General features: G+C 47.6%; 1 protein-coding gene and 1 long non-coding RNA gene across 2 annotated transcripts in view; one reads left to right on the plus strand and one right to left on the minus strand.

Annotated features, from left to right (window-relative positions):
* The first annotated feature begins 458 nt into the window (after window positions 1-458).
* The window catches only part of LOC115080672 (galactoside 2-alpha-L-fucosyltransferase 2-like), a 36,522-nt gene continuing 24,243 nt past the window's right edge, over window positions 459-12,737 (plus strand). Inside the window, exon 1 of the mRNA XM_029585025.1 lies at window positions 459-863. The gene's annotated coding sequence lies outside the window, so the exon portion shown is untranslated. The remainder of the gene's footprint in view (window positions 864-12,737) is intronic.
* Window positions 5,623-12,737, minus strand: part of LOC115080673 — a 153,486-nt gene continuing 146,371 nt past the window's right edge. The window contains exon 3 of the long non-coding RNA XR_003853628.1: window positions 5,623-6,770. This is a non-coding gene — a long non-coding RNA (uncharacterized LOC115080673). The remainder of the gene's footprint in view (window positions 6,771-12,737) is intronic.

Raw genomic sequence — 12,737 nt, forward strand, 5'->3', positions numbered from 1 at the left:
GCCAATGCACCTCACTCCTGCCCTGCAGCACCCCCTGCTATTCCAATACTGAGACCCTCACACACAGCTCTGCCAATGCACCTCACTCCTGCCCTGCAGCACCTCCTGCTATTCCAGTACTGAGACCCTCACACACACAGCTCTGCCAATGCACCTCACTCCTGCCCTGCAGCACCTCCTGCTATTCCAGCACTGAGACCCTCACCCACTGCTCTGCCAATGCACCTCACTCCTGCCCTGCAGCACCCCCTGCTATTTCAGCACTGAGACCCTCACACACAGCTCTGCCAATGCACCTCACTCCTGCGCTGCAGCACCCCCTGCTATTCCAGTACTGAGACCCCCACACACAGCTCTGCCAATGCTCCTCACTCCTGCCCTGCAGCCCCTGCTATTCCAGTACTGAGACCCTCACACACAGCTCTGCCAGTGCACCTCACTCCTGCCCTGCAGCAGCATCCCCTCCCCCTGTGCCTTATTCTCTGCTTTTCTCTCTCTCCTTCTCTCTCTGTCTCCTCCTCCTCCTCCTCCTGTCCCCTCCTTTTCCCACAGGTAGATTCCCAGGGCGGGGTAGAGGAGATATTGTTATTGCCTGTCCTCAGGAAATCCAATGCTAACAGGAACAAAGTGGTAAAATCTTATTCTTTGTTTGGTACAGAAAAAAGTGAAATGTGATCTCAGCAGATCTGTAGCCCTGGGGCTAAGCAGTGTGGCAAGAGCTCTGGGCGTTGAGACCGCTCCCGCAGGTGCCTGTTTGATGCTCCAGGTGCTGCGCTGCCTCTGTCCGCATCCAGGTCTGCCGATGGTGCAAGATCCGAAGAGCCGCTCCTCACCCCAGAAGTGCCAGGCATCTCCCCTGGAAGGTAAGCACTCGCTCTCGCTCTCTTCCCCTCCCCCCCCCCCCCACCCCCTTCCTTGGGTCTGTCATCCGTGGCCACCCACCCCCGTTCCTGGCTATGGGAAAAGGCAGTGGAAGGTAGATCTCCCCGGCAACTTTACCTCTTCCCTTCATTGTTCCAGTGGTTCATGCCGGGGTCCCCACAATGCGAGAGTCGGGGGGGGGGGGGGGATGGGGGTCATTTCCCCAGGCTGCTGCTCTCCATGTTGGGGAGCAGTGACCCTAGCATCTTACCTTTGCCATGCAGGCATCCTCTAGGGTGGGGTGGCTTTGCCAAACAGCCCTCCCCCCACCCCCGAATTCTCCTGCAGTCTCCGGGAATCAGGGAGAGGTGCATTCCCCAGAACCCCTCCTCCGGTCCTCGCCAACAGATGTGTCTTTTCCCATTGGTACGCGACTTCGGGGGGGGGGGGGGGGTGGGTGTCCCCGCGTCCGCTGCTGCCCCCTCTCCCCCATCAGCCCACCCCAGGAAAAGCCAGAGGAGGCCTAGAAGTACTCGGTGTGCATAAGCTCTCCTTACACATGCCAGCTGAGAGCAGTCCCTTGTTTTATTTATAATATTTAAAAAAAACAAACAAAAAAATGTTATAAACCACTTTTAAGTCCAAAGACCAATCAAAGTGGTACACATTCAAATAAAATATACAAAAACCACAGCTAATTAAAAATAACACAGAAGTAAAAACAACACCATTAAAACATATCAGCAAAATAAAACATTACCTAGCCCCCCCATGGCAGATGATATAACCTCAATCCCACTATCATTGTATCTTCCATCCTCATGCCAGACTCCCAGATGGGCACAGTTTGGAGAATTACTGAGTGCTTCACCCCCACCCTACTGCACCATTACAAGAGAGTATCTGGTTCCTTAGGCCTGGACCTGTTGGAGCACTTGCACATAGGGAGGGTGCTCAGAGCCAAATGTGGTGGTCCCGAGCTGTCGGTGTAGGGTGTTGACGCCCGGCGAGAGAAGGGGGCTGCTGCTAGCTTTTGGGAGGCGGTGGAGTGGAGAATCCCTGCATGGTCCAGGTGGGAATAACTGGCTAAGCGGGAGGGGACATAATCTCAGTGGTAAACACACAAAAAACCCCCCAAAACATATTAACACTCAGTAGAAGGAATCTGCCTCGGAAATTTCTGGAAGTTTGTGGTTCGCTCTCAAGGGTGTGTGGCAGTGCGTAGGAAGGGTCTTGGAAAAGGAACTGGAGCGAAAATGGAGATGGCGAACAGCCTAGGACATTGGAGAACAAGGTATTCAGATATGTCTGATAGATTTATTTTTTCAGACATACTTCCTCTTGCTTTTCAAGTAGACGGCGCCTGATAGAACAATGGATATGTGCAAATGAGTTTGCTCTATTACTGAACTGTCTTGCCCTGCAATATTTTTGAAAAATTCAATAACATTAGTATTATATTTAAAAAAAACAAACAAACAAACAGAAAACCCACAAGAGAACATTTCCCCATGCAATCCCATGTTCTGGGAGATTCTGCTCCAGTCTCGGGGTTTGCACTTGAAGTTCGATGGGAAAGGCAACACGAGCAGGCCCAGCATTTAGAAGGCAGATTGCATTCTTCCTTCGTTTCCCCCCTTCCCCCAGCCCGACGAATGTGTTTGGCATGCATCTACCTAACGGGCCGATGCAGCAAATCCCGCGGGAGAGCCGGCGCTCCGAGGTGAGCGCCCGCTCTCCCCACGCGCGCCCAGGAGAGGATTTAAATGAGGGCCGGCGGTAAAAAGAGGCGCTAGGGACCACTAGCGCGTCCCTAGCGCCTCCTTTTTTTTGACCAGAGTGGCGGCGGTCGGCGGGGTTTGACAGCCGACGCTCAATTTTTCCGGCGTCTGCTCTCGAGCCCGCTGACAGCCACGGGTTCGGAAAACGGGCGCCGGCATAATTGAGCGTCCGTCCTCCGACCCGCGGGCACATTTCAAAAATTATTATTTTTTTAATTTTCAATTTTTTTTTAGTTTCGGGGCCTCCGACTTAATATCGCCATGATATTAAGTCGGAGGGCGCACAGAAAAGCAGTTTTTTTTCTGCTTTTCTGTGCACTTCCCCGGCGCGGGCAGGCGTTAATTTCTGAAAGTAAAATGTGCGGCTTGGCTGCACATTTTGCTTTCTGGATCGCGCGGGAATACCTAATAGGGCCATCAACATGCATTTGCATGCTGCGGGCGCTATTAGGTTCAGGGGGGGTTGGCCGCGCGTTTTCCACGCGCTATTACCCCTTACTGTATAAGGGGTAAAAATAGCGCGTCGAAAACGCGCGGCCAAACGTGGGCTAACAGTGCGCTCCGCTGTACTGTATCGGCCTGTAAGGAAGTATTTCTTCAGGAGAGAAGGTGGCGGAGACAAGGATAGGATCTGAATTCATGAAAGAGTGGGGAAGGCACAAGGGATGGTAGAGATGAGCAGGCTCGATGGGCGGTAGGGCCTTTTTTTTTTTTTTTTTCTGCCGTCACTTTTCTCTGCATTGGTCAGGTTGGGAGGGTATTTTACCTGTCAACCACAGTGGAATTGGCTGATCCCATTCCTCCCCTCCCACGTCTCGCTGCCCTCCCAGTAGCGTGCGTTAAAAAGCAACGCTGTTGGCAGTAACAATGAAGAAATGTGAAGTAGACACTTTTTCTTCGATCCAAGTCTACATCAGTACAATTGAGCCCATCACCGTCTAAAACTCAATAAAAAGAAAACAGAACTTCTGTGTCTAAGCTTTATCTCCAATCCTACCAACGCTCCACCAATCAGTTTAACTGTAGGTAAAGAAACCATACAGGTTACTAAGCTAGCGCGTAACCTTGCTGTGTGGGTAGATACTAACTTATCATTAAAGCAACACATTTCGAAAGTGGTAAAAACCTCATTTTTTAAATTACATGTTCTCAAACGATTACGTCCCCTTCTATTTTTCCACGACTATCGCTCAGTGCTACAAGCACTGGATTATTGTAATGGCTTATATTTGGGACTGCCCGACTCTACTACTAAACCTTTACAACTGATACTGAACTCGGCAGCTAGACTTCTCACCGGCACCCCATTAAAACAACACATTTCACCAATCTTGCACAAATTACACTGGCTCCCAGTTAAATACAGAATTCGTTATAAAATCATCATGCTAATTCACTCTCTGTTGAACAACACTGACTCTACCTGGATGTGTTTTACACTACATATCTATAAACCACAGAGAGAATTAAGAGCTACAGGGAAAAACTTACTGGAAATCCCCTCAGTAAAGAATGCGGCATTGAGCATAACAAGGAACAGAGCTTTCTCGGTTGCTGGCCCTATATCGTGGAACGCATTGCCACTGCACTGCTTTAAAAACCCATTTCTTTCAGGAAGCTTTCAAAGATTTAGAAATATCTTAGTTAAGTAAATAAGGCTAAATATGTTTGAACTATACAGTATCACTTTTACTTATTCCTGCTTTTAATTTTTAAATGTAACTGGCCAATCCCTGCTCCGTCACCATTACTTTTATTGATCACTTAATATGCTGTATTTTTATTCATACTTATTTTATTTCATTTTAAGTTTTTATTTTCTAGTACTAACTATTTTTAACCTTTTAATTGTTCGAGGTTACCTATTGTTGTAAACCGCTTTGGTCAGTAAGTTTTTACTGGAAAACGGTATATAAATTTGTGTAAATAAATAAATAAGTATACGTAAATAAAGAAACCATCATTAGAGTCTTACCAATAGGATTTTATTTATTTAAAAGTTGTAATAATCCACTTATGTTAGCTGTACCATTCGAAGTGGATAACGAAGCATATTACAGTAGTGAATGACGACAAAACACAATCCTGCACATGCGCACCCAGACACTTATCGTCAACCTGGACCAACTCAATAACGAAGGCTTTGCAGCAAGCACACTCCCTAGCGGTCTTGTGCCAAGGGACGGAGCCTCCAGGAATAACTTCAACCATTGGTTGGCTTTACCAGTCCTTCCCCCCCCCCCCACCACCACAGGCACACACCTGGCACGCAATCTCTGAACATCTCTCGGTCCTCCCTCCCCGCCCACTCTCAAATTCATCAAGATTTAACGGCAGGGGAATTTGGCCATGTGTTGCCAAAGTAATATAGGAAGTCCTTAAAAAGAGAGTATAAAAAGTATGGAATACTGATAGCAAACAACCATGGGATAAAACTACAGGGTAAGCCAGGACACTCCCAGGTTCTGGTGCCGGTCCGCATTGCCCCTGCTCAGATCCCGGTTCTGACCCCCCACAGATCCTGCGGCTCCGGCTGCTGTTTCTCCTCTTTCCCCCAGGATCAGACGCAGGTTTTCCTGCTCCTTCCTGGGCTGGGAAGTCCTGGAGTTTCTCTCTCTTTTCTCAGCGCAGGAGGAAATGCATTTCTGCTTCTCTTTCTCCGGGGCTGCACTGCAGGCAGAGTCGGGCTTCTTGGGGTTTCCAGCTCAGTTGTTGTCTGCACCATTCTTTTTCTAGTCTGTGCCCTACATGCACTCTCCTTTTCGGCATCCAAGAAAGGTTTCTAACCCTTCACCATGATTGTTTCACGTCACCTTTATTTACTATCTCCCCCACCTTCCCTCCGCTATGTACCATATTTTTGTTTTCTCTGCAAACTGGGCACGTTTTCCCTTCAAGTTCTTCCACACTGTTGCCAGTAAAGAAGCCCTGGTCCTATCAGCCTTAAAACCTGTTGGCATTTTCCATCCGAAATGACCCCAGCAAACAAAATTACATTTTGGTTTTGTTTCTCTGGTTTAGAGCGTGCTAAATTGCAGAGATTGAAAAAATATGAAAGAAAAAAATACGGCACACCTGACTGTGGAGGATATTATGGGTTATTGTTTTTTTAGTCAGCCAATGCGAAAAGCTCTAGAGAAAAGGGTCACGGTATAAGGCTGAAAGTAAACAGACAGCAGTAACAAAATATTTCTTCACATAAAGGGGCAGGGAAGCATGGAAAACAACTTTTATTTCACTTTCTGTTATTTTAGTTTTTTTCATCTATTTAATTTGTTTTCTTCACTTTGTTTCTTTTTTTTTCATTCATTCAGTTTTGTTTTTCCCATTCGTTTCATTTACAGCATACATTACATTTTTACAAGGCATGCAACTTTTGCAGGTAGCATGCATTGGAACAACAATCTGTGGTATTTCACATTTGTTTTTTTGTGACATTTTGGTTGGGGAAAAGGCACCAAACAATGTAACAAATATCATAGATGTTCTTCTGTCATTTTTAAAAACATGCAGTGCATTCCCCGTGGAGCTCAAAAGGCACAAAATAAATCTACAGGTTCCTTCATTGCAGGGGAGGGGAAATGTCAAGCCAGAGATCGAGTAGGGTCTGCGGTATTACAATGGAAAGACAGGGACAAGAAGCAAGTTGGATGGGCCCTGCAGTTTTCAATCTGCTTCATGATGTGTTTTTTTCCCCCCCTCTATTTATTTATTTTATTTATTTAAAATTTCTTATTAACCATTTTTCGGGCCCATCAGAGTCACCCAAAGAAAACATGCCTAGATTTTCTTACCAACATGAAACACTACTACTTAACATAATAAAAACAATCCAAACATAAAAGCAATATAAAATAAACAATCAATAATATAGCAAACATTTTACATCCTAAACTACTTTACCAACTTTTCTCTATATCCAACTAGGGCCTTAATACACACACAAAAAAAGTTTAGATGAAGGTGGCACACAATCAGAGTGTCTAATATTCCTCTGGTGGTTGCCTTCTGTTGGTTGACTTGAGGCAGCAAGGAAATCCCATGCACCCTTCATCAGGGTCACTGGTGCTTTTGTGGTGTTTGTTGTTGTTGTGGTTGTGGACACTACAGAGCATCTCTGGTAAGGTCCTTAAATGCAATAAAGAAACCAATGATTAGTTTCAATCCTTCCACTACTAACCATTTTCTATAGTGCTAGAAGGTGTGTGCAGCACTGTACAGACACAGAATAGACAGTCCCTACTCTTTGGAACTTACAATCTAGACCAGTGATTTTCAACCAGTGTGCCGCGGTACACTAGTGTGCCGCGACACATGGTCGGGTGTGCCGCGGGGAAAGTTCCCCAAACTATAGTGCCCCCTGTGTTTTGTTCCCCTACGATGCGCAGTCACGCTTCCTACAGTGTAGGAGCCGTGTACAATAACACATGCGCGAGCTTTGAACGCTCGCGCGACTTAATGACATCACCGAGCTGGTACTTGTACTCTGGCCTCATGACCATAGTATTTCTCATTGTACCCCTTTATATTGCAGTATATGCTTGGCAGAGGTCCTTTAAGTGTGGCAGATAATGTAATACTCTTCTATTTTAGTGTGTGGCTGCGCACACTATCTCAGCAGTGATGGAGAAGTATTTGAGAATGGAAAAGGCAAATGCCGAACAGGACCCTGGACACAATTCTGACCTAGATGAAGGCCCTAGTATGAGAGGTCGACAAAAGAAAAAAGACAAGACGGTGAGCTCAAGGCAATACAGTGAAAGCTATCTTTCATTTGGATTTACTTTCACTGGGGATGCGACAGCACCAACACCACTGTGCTTGGTGTGTGGTGAGAAGCTATCCAATAGCGCCATGGTGCCAAGCAAGCTTAAACGCCATCTCCAAACGAAACACTCTTCCGTTCAAAACAAGCCGATGGAGTATTTTGTACGCTTACGTACAAACAATGAGAAAGAAGCAACTTTTTTGAGAAAAAGCACACAGGTAAATGAGAGAGCCCTCAAAGCTAGCTACCTTGTTGCTGAACTCATAGCTAAATCAAAAAAGTCTCACACTGTGGCAGAAACATTAATACTACCAGCTTGTAAAGCTATTGTAAATGAGATGCTTGGCCCTGACGCAGCCAAAGAGATAGCTAAAGTGCCTCTCTCTGATAACACAATTTCCAGACGGATTGATGACATGTCTGCTGACATTGAAACAGTTGTTTTGGAAAAGGTGCGCATCAGTAAGAAATTTGCCTTGCAACTTGATGAGTCGACGGATATCAGTGGACATTGTCAGCTGTTGGCCAATGTGCGTTTTGTGGATGGAGAAGCCATTAGAGAAAACTTCCTATTTTGCAAGGCACTGCCAGAAAAATCAACAGGAGAGGTAATATTCCAGGTCACATCGGAATATCTTGATAAAAGTGGGCTTACATGGGAAAACTGCACAGGTGTCTGCACTGATGGAGCCGCAGCCATGGTCGGGCGCATCAAAGGCTTTGTAAGTAGGGTTAAAGAAAGAAACCCAGATGTTCTTGTTACCCACTGTTTCTTGCACCGTGAGGCCCTCGTTGCAAAGACCTTACCAGCAGATCTAGTTCCTGTGTTGGATGATGTTGTGCGCATAGTGAACTTTGTGAAGATGCGACCTTTGCGATGTCGCTTATTTGCGTCTTTGTGTACAGAAATGGAAGTGGAACATAAAATCTTATTGCTCCACACGGAGGTCCGGTGGCTGTCACGCGGCAAAGTGCTGGCCTGTGTGTATGAGTTGCGAGAGGAACTTAAAATATTTCTGACAAACGAGAGGTCCGATTTTTCAAAGCTGCTTGCAAGTGATGAGTGGTGTACAAAGCTGGCATACCTGGCTGATATATTTCAATATCTGAATGAACTGAACACACAGATGCAAGGCCGAAATGAAAACCTGCTTACAAGCACTGATAAAATGAACGGATTCCGTTTAAAGGTGCAGCTCTGGCAACAACATGTTCAGGGTGGCAACCTTCAGATGTTCCCGCTCACCGAGAAACTGCATGATGGCAACACTGCTGCAATGTGCGAGGTGATTGGCAGACATTTGAAAACTCTTGAGGAGAAATTGTCGTTTTATTTCTCTTCAGCCTTCACAGAATGCCTTGACTGGGTTAGGGACCCATACAGTTCATTATCCGTTGCTGGAAAGGACATGACTTTAAAGGAGCAAGAGGAACTCATTGAACTGAAGCAAGATCGCGGTTTAAAGCTAAAGTTTGCTGATCTTCCTTTAGACAGTTTTTGGTTATCTGTTGCCAAGGAGTTCCCCATTCTGGCCAACAAAGTTATTTTGACATTGCTCCCATTTTCAACCACATATCTATGTGAGCTGGGCTTCTCAAGCTTGACTGCCATAAAAACTAAAAACAGGGAGAGACTGAGAACTGTTGAGGAAGAGCTTCGTGTGTGTCTTTCCACCATTCCTGCCAGGATATCCCTTTTGTGTTCATCGAAACAGGCCCAGGTTTCACACTGAATGAGTATAGATACATTTAGAATCTATATTTTTTAAACATATGTATAATATGTACTGTTTTAGTGTCATTTTGTGCCATTTTGGTTGGTGGTGTGCCCCGGGATTTTTTAAGTGTAAAAAGTGTGCCGCGGCTCAAAAAAGGTTGAAAATCACTGATCTAGACCACAGATGGACATTGAAGACAGACCCACTTTAGTGGATCAGGAATCTTTGCCTTCTATAGTCTCTGGTAAAACTAGTATTCAAATTATTTGATACCATCATACATCCAATCCTCTCATATGAGAGTGAGGTCTGGGATCTATCGTTATCCCAAACTATACAGAATGGACTAGAACCCCAAATAGCAATCCTATACTCTCAGTTCTGTAGACACTCCAGGTCCAAAGAACGTCACCCCAACAACAGATGCAGAGCAGAATGAGACCGCTTCAGCTTGCTACTCATGCAAAAAAAAGAATATTCACATTCTGGGGTTACCTCAGTAACAGTGACACATGCTCCCTTCAATACCAGGCACTCTGTGACACCTGCAAAACCCCGCAAAAAACATACTCATTACCTGTCAAGCAATCCTGCCATACCATGACAACATTAACTGTCAGGGCTCACACAGCACCCACCCTACCTAGGAAAAGGCAGCACGGGCCCTAGAACCCCAATACACCTCCTACTGGAAAACAGAACCAGTTGGCCTGCAACAGATCCCTACACAGGAACTCCACGCTGGCAGCCTCCCTCATCTCAGTCACACACACAGAACGTGGACAGACCCTCACCCAGCACAGAATAAGAAAGAGAAATGTGCCGACAAAAACTGAGTTGGAAACCTGATGAAGTCCAACTCTGTCTGCAGTGCAATACCAGAGAGAGAAAAAGCAGTTTTCTCCCTCTTACTGTGTGTCTCTCTCTGCTTCCCACTGCAGAGGATCATTGCAGCCTATGGAGTTGGCAATGAGGGGGTTAACAGGCCCAACTGGTCAAAGCTTTGTCTAGCACAGCTGGACTTGCCAGTGGCTGGTTGTGTTGAAACTATTAGAGATCTCTGATGAAGGAGCTGGCTCCCCCATCTCTGCCTACTGAGGGCATAAGAAGTGCCGTACTGAGTCGGACCAATGGGCCTTGGAGTCCAGCATCCCATCTCTGACAGTGGCCAACCCAGCTCACCTAGAAGTACCAATGGGGAGGGTCCATTCCCTGTTGCTCACGCCCAGGAAGTAAGAGGTGACAGTCCCTAAATCTATTTGGCTATTAAATGGCTCATAGTGGCTGGGCAACTTACAGGGTAGCATTTAGCAGACTCTCTCAGTCTCAGCTGCAGATGACTCCCCCCCCGTCCCGTCCCTCTACCTCCGAACTGAAGACCTGCATGTCTCTCATGTGCTTTTGCTGCTGTAGAAACCAGATCATACACATACTGTGTCTCCAGTGTTACAGTTGGCAGCTCATGGGACAACCGCATGATCCACCGCACTCACTCCCGAGTTGCAGTGGGGTTGCCGCCTCTCATGAAGGCCGCTCCACGTGGTGGGAAACGCCGCCAGCCACCATGCTCCATGTCCGCCCTTAGGCGCATGTGCACCCGATAAGCACTCTCTTAAAGGGCCCAAGGCAGGAAAAGAGCCTCGGCACCCACTGATGACATCACCGGCCTTAGCCCTTATAAAGCTTTTCACTCAGTCTTCCCTTGCCTCATCAATAGGTCCCTCTGATACCTTGTGTTCCACTGCGTGTTGCTTTGTGTATGCTTGCCTTATCCTTGTGCCTTGCCCTGCCTGTTTCCTTCTCGTTGTTCATGTCTTGCCCCCGTCTTCTCCGTGCCGTGTTGCCTAGCCCTGTTTGTCAGGTCTGTCTTGTTCCTGTTGCATCCGTCGGTCTCAGATGGCTTCGCCCGACATGCCTCACCTCTATTTCAGTCTTCTCCACCAGCTTCGGGAGAATGGCATCTGTAGCGTCTCCTTGCCGCACTCTCCGGCTTCCCCGGAGCGGCTCTGGCGGGCATCCTGCCATGTTGACCTGAGGCCTCCTAGGGCGCGTGCGCGTGCATGCCTCACGTCTTGTAGCAGTGTTGGCGCGAACCTCTGGGGCGTCCCCCTCGAGTGACATCACTGCTTCCGTATTCAAAAGGTTGCCCATTTGCTGACTCTCGCCGAGTTAGCAACAGATTGGATTCGTTCCGGTCTGAAGCTGCTCTGCCGCTTCTACTCTGCTGGAAGCCACCTTCACCCTCCGGGGTTCTACTAACCTGGGTACCCGCTCCTCGGGGGCCCTTTGCTTATTTCCAGGTGCCTATCCTAAATACAGGTAGGGCCTGTGTGTCTATCTTGGTGCCTGCTACCAATTCTTCAACCTGCTGGAACACTACCTATCAGCTACAGAGAGTGAGTTCAACTTCTCCCAGTCTGTCCATCTACAGCTCCTCGCTGCTCATCTGCATCAGGCCCTACACCACCATTGTGGAACGGGTCTCCTCTGCCGAGGATTACAGACTGTTAATACATATCCTCTCTCTACTGCTCATTGGGAACTCTATCTACTCAACTACCAGGGAGTGTGTAATAACATCTGCCAGTCTGTCTCTCCTACAGTGCCTTACTGGACATCTGCATCGGGGCCTTACACCACCATTGTGGGAAGGGTCTCCTATGCCAAGGATCACAGACTGTTGCTATCTAATCTACTCTCTACTGCCACCTCTGGTGGACCACACTAGCTGTATAATAAAAGACATATTCTCTGTGTTTGTGCATCTGAGTCTAGCCCGGTGCTTCAGTTCCCTACGGGGCTCCTTCCCGTAGGAGATACCATCACCTTTGCCCCTGAGAATCCACCAAACACCTCGATATCATAACAGTTCCTTGTCTTCCTTTGGCTTGACTTCCTGGTATTGACTTTGCCTTGGATTTGGACCTCCCTTGATTGACACCTGGACCTGACCCTTCGCCTTGGAACTGACCTCACTCTGTCTGCTGCCTGCCCCAACCTATGCTTGGACTTGGACTTTGCTCTTGGACTGCCCTAGAGACCCACTCAAGACCTGCCGGCCTCCAGAACCCAAGGGCTGAACCTGTGGGGGAGGTGGCTGGTATAGGTGAAATTCCAGGACTGGTATGGGCAAAGGCACAGGGTTTCTCCACCAGCCGACAGTGTGGGCCTAATGGGCTTGCTCACTAGGCATCGCCAACCACACCCCAGCACTAGGGATTCACACAACTGGTGAGCATTACAGATTGCTGAGGCCATGGATCCGATTGATCTCAGCTCTCTCCAGGCCATCCCGGGCTTGGCACAATGAATCCAGCAACAGCAGTTTACAGGGCTCCTAGAGAGATTAACCATCTGTACGCATGCTCTGGCAGTGGCAAAGGCCCCACCTATGATGGTTCCACATCCTCCTAGACTAGTGTCTCCACCCAGGACAGGTCCCCAGCTTCCACCTCTGCCATGTTGCCACAGGGAGCCTAAGGAGTGTCGTGTCTTCATAAATCAGTGCTGCATGCACTTTGAGCTATAGCCGGCTTTATTCCCCACGACCGAACCAAGGTCACTTACATGCTTTCCTTGCATGGTGGCACAGCTCTAGGCTGGGCCTTG

Source organism: Rhinatrema bivittatum, chromosome 19, assembly GCF_901001135.1.
Source record: "Rhinatrema bivittatum chromosome 19, aRhiBiv1.1, whole genome shotgun sequence".
Classification (NCBI taxonomy): Eukaryota; Metazoa; Chordata; class Amphibia; order Gymnophiona; family Rhinatrematidae; genus Rhinatrema; species Rhinatrema bivittatum.